The sequence below is a fragment of the Pyxicephalus adspersus genome, chromosome 9 (genome assembly GCF_032062135.1).
Source record: "Pyxicephalus adspersus chromosome 9, UCB_Pads_2.0, whole genome shotgun sequence".
Lineage (NCBI taxonomy): Eukaryota > Metazoa > Chordata > Amphibia > Anura > Pyxicephalidae > Pyxicephalus > Pyxicephalus adspersus.
Genome location: NC_092866.1, coordinates 17,834,925 through 17,848,605, shown reverse-complemented (window position 1 = coordinate 17,848,605; position 13,681 = coordinate 17,834,925).

Genomic DNA, 13,681 nt, shown 5'->3' with positions numbered 1-13,681 from the left:
ATGTGAAAGTAAGAAGTGAAGTGATCAGTGACATCATGTAGCTATTTTTGTTGATAGGAGTTTAAAGTCTAACACTTCTCCAGGGTCCAATGAAATTTTAATCAGCCCTAAATGAAAAAAAAAAATTCTTATTATTATCTATAATAATGACTTTTTTTGCGAAGATAAACATTTTTATGTGTATTTGCTTTAACACTGCTCTAAAAGATGAACTTTGTTCCTCCCGTCATCAAAGCCTCTCTATAAGTAAATGGCCGTCAAGATACAATATCACTCAAGAAGTGTTAAATGGTAATTGAGGAACAATACACAGCATACCCTTGGTTAAAAAGAACCTTTAGCATGCCTGGGTGTACTTTGGGATGCTTAAAAGTTACTGCAGCTTAATAATTCAGGGCCAATGAATTCACTCATTACACTAAAGGACCAGTAGGAACGGGATAGGGCCAAACTCTGTTTTTACAGAAAGATTTGCATGAAACTTCAGCTGGCTTCATCTCTGTACGTGCCGATCCTTTAACTCACGAACCCTGCTCGTTTTTGTGACCTTTAAAAAAGAACAAATAAGAAATTGCAACCAGGCAGGTCCTTTATTGCAGGAGGGAGGGAACATAGCCACCTGATTGTACATGGTCTTCTTCTAGATTATGTATCTTTGGCCATTATGACTTGCCAGGCCGGGAATGACTCCCATGCATGTGGTTCATTCAGTCCCGGGCATATATGGGCATCCTATACTGAGCTGCTCATGTCCAAATCCATCGCCGACTCCATCATACGGGGAAGCTGGTTAACAATTGCGTGGCTAAACTGCGAGATTATAGTGCGGTATTGTTTGTTTGAAGCCCTACATAAAACTGACTAAGGTAAATAATACTGAAACCGAAACCAAAAAAACAACTGAGCGTGATTTAAAATTGAAGCATATAAGAGCTTGATTGCCATGGCCACTGGTCTGTTCCTCACCTCTAATTTTTTCTGAAAATACAAGCATCAGACTTTCTCTGCTCTTTCCTGAGGAAGCGGATATTTCCGCGAAATGCGTAGAGAACACACCCAGAATGTACTCCCCATTGGGATACTCTGAAATGAAAGGTTTTAATGTGAATATTAATAAAATTTTGTTATTTTCATGTTGTTGTACATGTTGTTGATATTGGCCTTAAAAATCCTGTTACAAAAATTGGTGTTCTTCAACCTATATTTTTTTCTTTATGGTTTATTAGGGATGCGGCCTATGTGAGATATAACATATGTATAGGTGGAAATCCTTTTTGAACATGTGCAAATCCAAACTACAGTGTCTTCAGCATGATGGGTGGGATCGGTAACCCATATCCAGACATAGGGGGGGTTAGTCAGTCATTGCCTTAAGTAGGAAAAGATAATATATGTTTTACGGAGTGCCTGTAGGTTCAGGGGTCCCACATCAATCCAGAAGGTATTCATAAGTACAAGTAATCAGTGTGCCTGCTACTCAATCATATTACATTTGATTTTTTTGTAAAGAAATGTTTGATTTAAGCTTGATTTGTCTTTTAATAAATCACCATTTGCAATTTACTCCTGCCCATCTGGAAAGGCTTAAACGCCCAGCAAGTCATCTGCATGCTACATTGTGCTGCTACTGATGTAAATAAAGGTGAAATGTTTCTGTAAATACAGTGTCTATAAAATATCCCCCCGCTGTTTACAGGGTTGAAGAAAAAACTCACACTCTAGCAATAAACTTCTCACGAAACCCCACCATCCTCAAGATTTAAGGCATTGACATTTCAGTTATGTGTCCCCCCACCCAGATCTCCTCATTAGCCAGGTATCTTTGTACTCAAAATATTTACCACCCGCACCAAATTTACAGTTTAATTTGCTGCATAAAATCATTTATTGACTGATCAACCTCATTACTAAGCCCAGGCACCGGCTCTGGTGCACCCGGCAGTTTTAATTCCTGTAGCAGCGGGGTTCAGCAAGAGAAAAACAATGCTGTCACATTAACCGCAGGGGTCTAAATTATTCAAATACACTAAATCCTCACAGAACAGTTCCCTTGCTCATAATTTGTCTTTCCTAGCCAACAATTAACCAGCAATATTCGAAGTTTACAAAGCCAAGACTTTTAAAATCCTAGGTGTTGCAGTTCTGCACCTGGACGTATACATTATCGTTACGGCTCGTTGCGGTGACCCGCAGGAATCGCTGAGCAGCCACGGGGAAAACATATTGTGCAGGAATAGGCTTACACCTTTCGGATATCGTGACGGTTAATGTCTGGCCATATTTCTTTGTTTATGTAATAACTGCATGCCATCCTGGAGGTGCTGCATTGTGCATTTTTCTTACAAGAACATTTCACCATTAACCCTTTTTTGTCCAAAAAAACTCCTCTTTTATAGGTGCTAGTTTTGCTATATAGCTACTTTAGTGCAAAATTTGTGTCATTTACCCAGATCCCTGTAAATTATTTTTAAAGAATCGCCTTTAAATTGTAAAACAATTGTAAAACAATTGATTCTGGATCTATTGGTGTGCAATTAATAGGTGGGAATATGGTTTACAGATTTGGAAAATCTGTGTCTGATTAAAAATAGCATAATTCAAGATTAAAATGTTATCTTTTGGCCTACTATGCATGAGCAGATTTGCTGTAAATTTTGCAATTGACAGACTAAATTATTTGTATTTCCAATCATGGCTCGATCATACTTTAAAAATGTGTCACTGACATACGATAATCTACCTTTGTGATCATAGGGCCAGAATGGGGTAAGCCTCAGAACAAATAGGAGCTTCCAATTTAATTTGCTTGCCCATTCGCAATCAAATTTTGCACTTGACCAACCAATCTATTCAATCGAGTGTAAAAAGATGACACATATGTGTATGTTATTCTGCCTTATGAAGGGATGAGATTAACCACAGTAAAGTTGAAAGCCTTTGATTGGATTAGCATGATAATAGACATGGAAAACCCAAAAAATGTTGTCAAAGTCAATTTGACTAAGGTCCAACCATTTTATCGGATTATAATATTAGATTGGAAATGAAAATCAGTACATATGTACAGGACCTAAGACAATAATTAAAGTTAAAACTCTCCATTGGTCAAAGACATGAAAAACCTCACAGGGTTCATAACTATTCCCTACTTCTATTCAAAACAACAAAAACACATTTTGGCTTTTCATAGACTTTAAAGGTAGCGGCATGTTTTACAAATCCCAAAAATAAGTTGTTCATTCCTCATTTGGAATAGTGGGTGGGCCATGCCAATCTTCCCTTTTATTCCTTGTCCAACTTTACACCTAGAACAGATACTTGTTGGTATATCTGTAATATTAATTTCAAACAAAATATGGCTATTTGAGCTTGCTGACCATCATTAGTGTGGTGTATAAAACCCATAGTACATTGGCTTGAGTGAAACCACTATGTTAAGTACAGGAGAGTATTTGGGAGCCAGAGTTCACCACTGTAGAAGTAAATTCCACTCATTATAAAGATAACACAAAATTAAAAGTAAAGAAGCAAAATACTGATCTGGCTAAGACTCACCATATGGTATGTACTTTGCTGACCCATTTATTCTTGTTGCTTTGTTTGAACTATACTTTTCCTCTGTTGTTAACTCATGGTGGAATTACATCATAATTTTTGGCCGGTAAAGCTGTATGCTCTATTCATATAGGGATCTTAGAAATTTCATTTTGATGAGTCTTCTTTACCTCCTGGGCTATTGTGCTCAGCAGTACAGTTTTCCCTATCTCTAAACAGTAATCCTGATGATTTGACTCATATACCTCTCCTCCCTTTCCATAAATAGCATGCTGCTTCCATACTGTCCATCTGATATAATTTAAAGACCCAGATAAAATATTTCCATATTTTCACACCTTCTTATATTTTTACTTAATTTCCAGTTAAAAACAGAATGGAAATTTGTTTTCCTTCTTTCTTTCATTTTTCCTGTTAGAGCCAATAATTGAAAATGTTCTGCAGTTTTGTTTATATTGGCTGGCAACTCATCCAGTCCACATCCGACCCTGATTTCCTAATGTTAGATTTTGACTTTTCTTTTTTTTTCAAAGTTTTTTAAACTTTTAAAACTTACAACAAACATAATAAATACAATTCAATTGGTTCTTGTTTCTAAAATCATGTCAAGTTTTCCTATCTATCCTTCTGTTTTAGGCAGCGTACAGACCAGTCCTCCTTTTGATGTCCATGGCACTGCTTGAGCGACGTAAACACAATTGACTGTGTAGTGATGAGATGCTTTCGCCGTCTAGAAGAAATGTGATCACAAGGACCATCACAGGCACTCTGTGACTTTGAAAAAGTGGATCCCACATCTAAAAAAAGACTCTGTCAAGAACAACAATACGGAATGGATTAGACAGAGAGTGGGAGGCTCAGGGTTGGTAAATTCTGATTTTTGCCCAGAGAGGGCTTTTAATATAACCCCTAATATCCCTACTATGAAGTCCCCCCGAATATGGAAACTGCTATGCTGCAATTGCCAACATTTCTCTTTTTGTGTTCTTAGTGGAAGAAGGCCGCTTAGTGATTATACCTTTCACCTACAAAGGGGGCCAAGATACAAATCTCACTGCTCCTAAGAGCCTTAACATTCAGTAAAAATATATCCTTACAAATTAGAAATTTGTAAAAACATCTCTGTAGCTTGCAGTCTTTTCTTATGCAGCCCTTCTAATGTTCTTATACTCCTTTAGTGTTTATGCATTGCATTTCCACTGTCAGAGCAACACCCCATCCTCCCAAAGCATCCAGGCCTCGGAAAGCAATAGCAAGACATCTCTGGAAAATCCCATATTTCTCAGAGGCTGTTAAGTCGACATGTGAGTAAAGTTGAGAAGAATTCACTCATTCAGGACTGCCCAGCATCTCCCTGCTGGGCCCCTGACAGCTCTAAACAGATGTAGGTAATGGAAGAGTTTAGATTTTATAGCACTTTCAGGCAGAAGCTGAGTATATCAAGATGATAAAGTGCCTTGACGATGCTAAACTCATGACTGGAAGCACAATAATGGCACATTCAGTAATGTAACATTATTGTGTAAATCAAATGCCGCGGACTTGTGTGATTACTATCAGAAATCACCTGAATGGCATGTGGGAGATTGGAGCTACTAGATTCCCGTTAAGCACTTAAGAGGCGAGTAACAATGGGGGGGGGACTGCAGCATTCCTAAATATTTTTTCATATTTTCACATCAGTGGGCAGTACACAGCTGGCGCTAACATTCTAGGTTTTAATAAAAGTATCCTGATAGGGTGCAAAGGTCAAACAAGTTTTTTTTTCGCCTCCCTAATTAAAATTTTTATTAAGCTAAGTCTATCATGTCATTTGACAGATCTGCATAGAGGGAAAAAAACACAAAGCATAATAGGAAAGAAAATGAAGTCTACACTGTTTTAGATACCAGACAGAAGGTCTGCACCTCTTACTATTCTTTGTATAGAACATTATAGACAGGGATGGAATGTGTGTCCTTTGTGTTTCCTCTTGTGTGGTCAGCATAGACAAAAAATGAAATACAGAAAAAACATGACCGTGACAAGGCAGAGACCCCGCATACAGTGCCCTCCCCTTAAAAACCCCTCAAATGGCACCACACCAAAATGATGGTTAAATGGCCGAAAGGCCTTTTTTATTAAACAACAATTTCTTAAACAATCAATTATATAAACATTTCCATAAATAACCAAATCAAATAAATAACTATAAATAACCAAATAGCAAATACTTAACAATCCAAATAAAAATACAAATACATAAAAAACACATTTACTTATAATCTTGACTCAATAAACCCACTCTCCTGGTTAATGGACCTCAAAGGTCCCCTCTACTAGACCCCCAAACTTTTTTGGGTCTGCACTGCCATGATATATATGCTCCCAGCCACAACCACAAGCTCAGGAACGATATCAGCAGCCCATTTTAACAAAGACCCATCAAAGTAACAATAACCAAAATTCCAGAGACCCATACCGAAAATGAGCCTCTCACCCCCACTGAAACAGACCAGAAACTACCTTCCCTCGAGGACCTCCCCGAAGCAACAAACCCCAACCTAAACCAAATCCCCACAAGCACCAAAATACAAGGGAGGGTGGGCGGGAAAACTTTCTCCACTCTCCCCCTTTATGCCGCAGAATGATCCTCCTCTTCCGTCCCCCACCCCTTTTCACTCCTCTTCCCCCTCCCCCTACTACGTCACCCCCCCTTGCTCTAACTTCCCTCTCCTAGCCACGCTGCAATTAATTAACCCTAGCACTGCCTGCTCCCTACCCCTTCCCAGTCATGGAGGCCTTCCACTATCCTTTCACTGCGTTCCCCCACTCAGGCCTCTCTGCTTTATTGTACAAAGCAAAAAAAAAAAAAAATACCTGTGCCTGAGTTTTGCTTTAAAGTGAAACATTTGCAGTTAGGAATAATATTTTTTTACCTTTTGAACCTGTATGGGAGTGGAAGTTTATAGACAGAGAATTAGCCATTGAACACAGTACATTTATACCATCGTACTTAACTAAACCAGGGTTCCTCCACATGTTGTTAGGGGTTCAATATCTGTAGTTGACTGTCTTCCTATCTGGAGCCATTAGGGAAAACCGAGCAATTGCCCAGGCACCCCACCTTCTCCATTGCCACAAATTGCAGGACAGAAGGGGTGCAGGGACCTGGGATGTTCTTCATTTAAAGCCCACACTTCCACTTTACCCATTTTGTCCAAACGTTTTCTAAATCCAGTGCCACTTGGCAGAGCCAAAGGTTTGATATCATGATCCTTTTTGCTACATAAAACAGTGAAATTATGACAACCATTGTAATAGCCATTCTGCCCTGATCACCAATGTTAGGACCATTTTCCCAATGACGTTTCCATCATTTTAGCCGGATTTCCTGAAATCTGAAAAATAGAGGAAAGCTGTGCTAAACTAATAGTAATTCTGTGCAGTCAGTCCTGTCTTTTACAATGCATAGTTAAAAGCAGATTTGTAATATTTTTTTACAACAATGTAATTTGTCCAGTACTGCTAATTAAAAGACACCCCCTCTTTTTGTCCCCTATTACTGCTGGCTCTTGGTTGTATGAAGAGCTATACTTTAATCTCAAATGACAGCAGGGAATGTATGAGTTGTGTTTTCATTCATTTCTAGCAGTCTCAAGTGCCTTCCTCCCAGACAATGGCAGGCTTTCCTGCCATATGCATGTATTGTATTTGGCTTATTTCTCTATGTAGTAGTTAAAATATTCACCATAGCTTTTCCATATTAATCATTTAGCGCTTGGCACATACACCCTATATTACTTATAAATCATGTTCGTACACTTACAATATGTAATAAAAATCGGAGTGGGCACACCTATACACACACACACACCAGTGACTAACCATAACCTCAGCAAATGTTTTTAAAGGAAGTTTTTAAATATTTTAAAGAATTAAAAAAACTATCAAATTGTTTTCCTTTTGGACATGGCAAACATGCGAATAGCCTAATGGACCTAATATTCTTTCTGAAGCATAATAATAAATATTCCTTCCTTCATTGATCATGGTCCCTACTCCCCAGGGCATATAGGTAAATGCTATCCATCTCCCCTGTATGATGTGAATACATAATTTGGACCCATCACTCTGTGTCTATAAGCAGGACAGTTCACACTAGTACTGATTATTAAGTCGGCCAGTCATGTCTGCACATTGAGAAAAGAAGCGGCGTGGAGTGTAGTATGATGTCTAGGTTAAATGTATAAAATGAAACACTCAATAAAGCCAAGGCATTTTTCCAGCACTGTCAGACTTGTTGCATTTCAGAGGCTTTTGCCATTTTCACCAATTACTCTCCCAAAGACACACTTCATAATTCCTTGGTTTGAGCTAATCTGTTGGCAGATCCATGGCTGGAATTATCATGTGGCACTCACAATGGGATTTATGTCAAGGTCATTTAAGCCCAGAGGAAGGACGGCAGGTTTTCCGCAACAACGGGTTAACAATGATAGACTTACCACTTTTTATGTTCGGGGATTTGCAATTCAACACATATGCCCTTATTGTATTGTCTTCTATATTGCTATTTTATATGTAGTAGAAATTTGGATTAGAAAGCAACTTAGTTATTTAACATAGATCTAGACCCAAGGTGACAATGATATTGTGGTGTGCTTTACAGTCTGCTAGCCCGTGTGCGACAAACCTATTGCATTAATGATGTCATTATGTCCTGACATAGTTATATTACTTTATTACTGCCACTCTTACATCAAAGCATGTGTCCTGTGATATTGATGTTTCTCTATCAGATTGTTATATTTTCTGAAATTCTTGGTAGATTCACTTGTAAGGAGGTGTAAAGAATGTAGCAACAATGCAAAGAATTTTGCACATCTTCTTTGTGGCAAGCAATGGAAAACTTTTTTGTTGCTGGCGTGCAGGGGAGCTTTGGCCCTTGCCTTGCTCTTGTTGTAAGTTGATCTACCCCTACTTGGACATAGTTCTCCCATGAGTTAAACTTGCTTGTCATTGGCCCCCAAACTGCTTCCTGATGTAGCCCAGTTGTAGCCCTTCACTTTCCTTTTATAGCCTTTGGGGCACTATTCCTAACATTAACAGCAATGATTTTGCACTATTCCTCCATTGACACCAAATTATAGGACAACATTCCACTCGCTAATACCAACAACACAGCACTCTTCCTTTCAATGACACCATCAGGCATTATTCTTCTATCTACTGACCCACAGATATAAAGCCATTTTTTTGTTTCCACTGCTCACCAACCCAGAGACATTTACTCCCAATGAAGTTTGCATGGTCAGGTAGGTCATTATTGCAGGTGATGTCCTTTCTTTCCTTTCAAAAATGTGTCTTACCTCCCTGATCACTCTGGGTTACTTGTGTAAGGTTGCTAGGAAAGTCCAGAAACCCAACTTGCCTTGTGTGTGCTGGGATGAATGTGTGTGCTATGTCATCCCAGCATGCCAATCCAAGATGTCTGAAGATCGTTTGTAGAAGGAAGAAGACAAGAAAGATGGTGGTGCGCTGTGTGTGGACAGGGATAGGTGAGTCGTGCGGATTTAGTTTTCGCTATAACCTCTCCATCAAACTCCCCCTAAAACAACCCTTATTCTCCTGCATAAGGGAGCCTTGGTGCCCAAAGCATGCTGGTCCTCTGTGCCAATGAAACTATTTTAAAAAATCACTTGGTTGAACAATAATAAATTGTAAACATGTCCACGCAAGATTTTTGGTGTTACTGTTCCACATAAAAACAAATATGTTGTAGTGTAAAAATTATCAATATTTTATTGGTGCAAAAATGTACAATATATTACATACAATATATATATACATACAATAAAAAGCTCAGGATGGTATACAGGTCCAGGTCAAGGAACCCCAATCATTTTTAAATACAATCACTTAAGTTTCAGAATTGGTATATACAGTGGTACGTTGGTATAAATTCTTAATCCGTTCCAGATCCTTGGAATTATACCAAACAGGACTTATACCAAACAAATTTTTCTAATAAGAAATAAAAGGAAAATGATTAATCCGTTACCATGATATACATTGATGGGTCTGTATGAAATAATGTAAACACTGCCTAATACTAAAATACATAAATACAAAAGAAATTAGATGAAATAAATGAAAATGTAACCTCACTTTACCTTGCAGAAAAGAGTTGAGTGCCTACTAGGATAGTGCTGAGAATGGAGGAGGAGGAGATGTTATGTAATTCACAGAGAGTTATAGCGCGGGTTGTTCACTGAACGGTAGCAACTGGAGTACTGACACTTGTGGGCAGTCGTGTCTTTGTCTTGAGAGAGGTAAATAAGGGTAGCGCATAATGTTATGACTCATTTTGAGCCATACCAGTTCTAGAAAAAAGGTTGTATACCAAGCAAAACTTTTTGTGTCCAAACAGGACTTATACCAAGTTGGACTTATTCCAAAGCGGACTTATACCGAGGTACCACTGTATAGATAGGAATTACGTACAAATGGTTAGTATGATTTAGTAGGGGTATCTATGCCCAGGACAAAGATGTAAAGTGATGTGTTTTGTGAAGAAAAATCTGCTTCCTCAAACTTGGGAAACCAACAACCAGAGTTAGCCTAAAAACAAATGATGTAACCAATGGATTGTCCGACCTAATCACATATCAGCAAGTAGGATCAAAACCAATCAAACAAATAAAAGTGGGCCACCTTGAGTGTTTTTGGATGGACTGAGTCGTATTGATGTGTAGTGAATAACAGCACTGGAACAGCAGGATAGTAAGACGAGGCAGAGGGTTGAATACCTATATAAAACAAGGTCAAGCATGAAAAAATAAGGATTCCTTTAAAACAAAAAAATTATAATACTGAACACCCTTGCATAGTGGTAAAGCTGCAATTTAAAGGTAATTACATTTCCAATGAGTAATGCAGTATTTATTTTGGTATTATTACAAGATTTTATAGTCAGCAAGTGAATTTTACAGAGCGGGGCAAACTTATATTGATAAACATCACCTCTCCGTTCCAATTACAGATCAGATTTTACAGCAGAATTTGAGTAGTCAATAAAGAATTCATTCCGGTTTAAACTCAACTCTAAATCCACTGTGGCTCTGATGGAAGTGACACTTCTTTTAATATAAGAATAAACAAGACATCTTACACCAAGGTCCTATTGCACGATTGATATAGAACAGGCTTAGAGCACTTCTAATGCCAAGATGACAGTATTAATGTGACAAGCATCCGGTATCATCGCTTAACCTTTAAGCGTTGGGCAGACACCCTAATGAACTTATGTGCAGGCTTTGGTCACTGTGAGTCTAGGTTTAGAATACCGTCTCAGAGGAGAAGATCCCGGTCTTATCTCTTGTCTGGTCTCCCACTTGATTGGATCTGCCAGATTTAAAGCTGCATTTAATCCACTCCATAACCAGGATGTCTTATTCACTTAGCTGCCTATCCATATTACCAGCAGTGTCTACTGCAGGATTATGAGAACTTAAAATAGATATCATACTGTGGGGAGGTTTGGCTCAAGATCTTGGATTGATTGAGCTGCCAAGTGTCCCCATTTTCCCGGGTTAGTCTCAGGTTTTTCAGATTTTTGGAAATCTCCCAATTCTATTTCAGTTCTTGAACTTTCTCTGTTATGATCAATATGCAATACAGTTTTTTGTGCTCAAATTTTTAGCTATTATCTCTTAACTTGCTGTAGTTTTTTTTTTAAATTGATATTTATACCAGTATACTCCCAGTCTACTAAAGCTGTGTTTGTTAGATTATTTTATCCAGGACTACCAATACAACTTGGGGTATAAAGAAGGCATCAGGCTGGTATATGAGACACCGGGAAATCAGAAGGGTCTTATCTTCCAATGTTTTTAATCAAGTTTAGTTTTGCCCCACAATCTTAAATATTTTTGTTTTAATTCCACGACACAATTGCAATGCACTGGATGCATCACAAATGATGGTGGTCTTCCTTGTTTCCTGAACTATAGGCGTTGGTTTAAAACAACAACCTTCTATGGTCAAATAGATGCTTTAATGGCAAGTTTTTGAAAACCTTAAGGGACAAACACTACAGATTGAATGCTATGGTGGATGATTAATTTGGGATACCGCAGTCTTTGTTGTTGTGGTTTTAACCCTGCTTTATACCTGCCTCCATACCAAGTGACAAAGTGCATTTGTAGTTCAACTGCCTTTTGTGCTGATCTTTGCTTGTACTAATTACATCTCTGAGGAGGCGAACCTGGTCTGCGGAACGTGTCGGATGATCCCTATATATGTAATGTGTACAGTGTGTTGAGCCTATGTATGTCACGATGTTATCTAACTTCCCCTGAATTGTTATATGAGGAGAGGCGTGTATAAACTCCTTTTAAAATGTTGTAAATAAAATGTATTAATTTTATATTATTCAACTGCCGTGAAAGTACCCTTATTTTGATATTTTTGAATACCGTATTTAATTCCACGACACAATTATTACAATACAGCTTATGTGTATTCAGAGACATAGCACAGAACCCCTATATCAGGAAAGTTTTCCCCAACACATAGGCTCCTGTGGTGCTACCTATATAGATATATGACTAATATTGAATATACAGGAGCTGCACAATTAGGGTCAATTGAAACAATGGCAACAATGCAGATTGTCTTAATGTTTTCCAGCACTGAATGGATTAATAGCAATATTTTATATAAATCCATTTTCTTACCCTGCTTTACACTTCTTAGTCAGCATTATCTGTTTCCTTCTGCAAATTGACACCTTATTTCAATATATTTCAAGGCCACATGCAAATATTCAAACACCTTCAGTTCTTAGTCTAATGCACCTCAATCCAATGCATACTCTTCATATCTTTACATATAACTCCTGATAGGAGCTGACACAAAGAAAATTACTTTGCCTGAAGCACTGCGTGCTGGCATTATTTAGGAGCTTGTTGTCTGCTTGTCATTCTCAATTCTGTGCATCTCTTTTTGTCTCTATCAGAGGTCTGAACCAGGGGGATCTCGTCTTCACCACTGATTAACAGCTAAAGCTCTAAAACAACTCAGGCTGGTCCTGGACATCTGCAGGGAATTGAGTGTGCCAGGTGGGTATTGTTTGTTTCAATAAGTGATGAAGCTGTAAAAGTTTATTATTACTGAAGGAAACCTGTCTGTATACAATTGCTGCAACTGACAACAAAGCGCATGTAATTGCTAACAATGAACTTGAATTATTTGCTCCCTTTTGGTTTATTGTATAAATAATTGAAAACATTTCATATTATAAATTTGGTATATGCAATAAATAAATCAGTTCAATATAGGCAATCCACTCTGCATTTTCTTCTACTACAAATCCAATATGGTGGATGATTGGCAAATGGTGGGGCTTTTCAATATCTATGTTTAAAAAAGAGCCTTTCTGGAAATAGAAATTTAGAGCTGTACTATACACAATTTGCTTTGATAATTAGCACTCTCTATTCCTTAGCTTGGGAATGATGAGCCTTCTGGTTGCTGAGATTGGAGAGTGGGTAGGTTTGGGTATGTCTATGACGATTCTCATTTATTCAGATCAGTGTATATCTAATAGTAGTTAGCTAAATAATATTGGACTTTTGGAAGTTTTGTAGCTTGCCCAAGCCACTTCTTCATTTCTAATGAGTGTCAGGAAAATACCCCAGCATTTATATACACACATGTAACGCAGACACCTGTGGGTCGTTTGGCAAGAGAAAACTGGGTAGGGCTGGCAACCCACAAAAAAGCTGTCAGCTCACATCAGAATTTAGGAACTGAATGCATTTTTGGCACATATTTTTCTGCAATTCCAGAGGAGGTGATTCAGCCACTCTCACACCTGTACACCTCCTATGTACCAGTTCAATAGACTTGTTTTTTCATCATCAAATTAGTCATTAATAACCAAAGAAAATTAGGAACCTCTTTTTAATATTTCATATTTTAGCTTAAAAATGATTATTATTAGTATAGTATTGCTATAAATAAAACAAATACATTTATAAATACATATAATGTATGGTATAATTTGCCATTTCTAAAACAAAATAAAATTATTCATTTGATACAAAACATTGCAAAAGTATTCACAAAAAAATGAAACAAA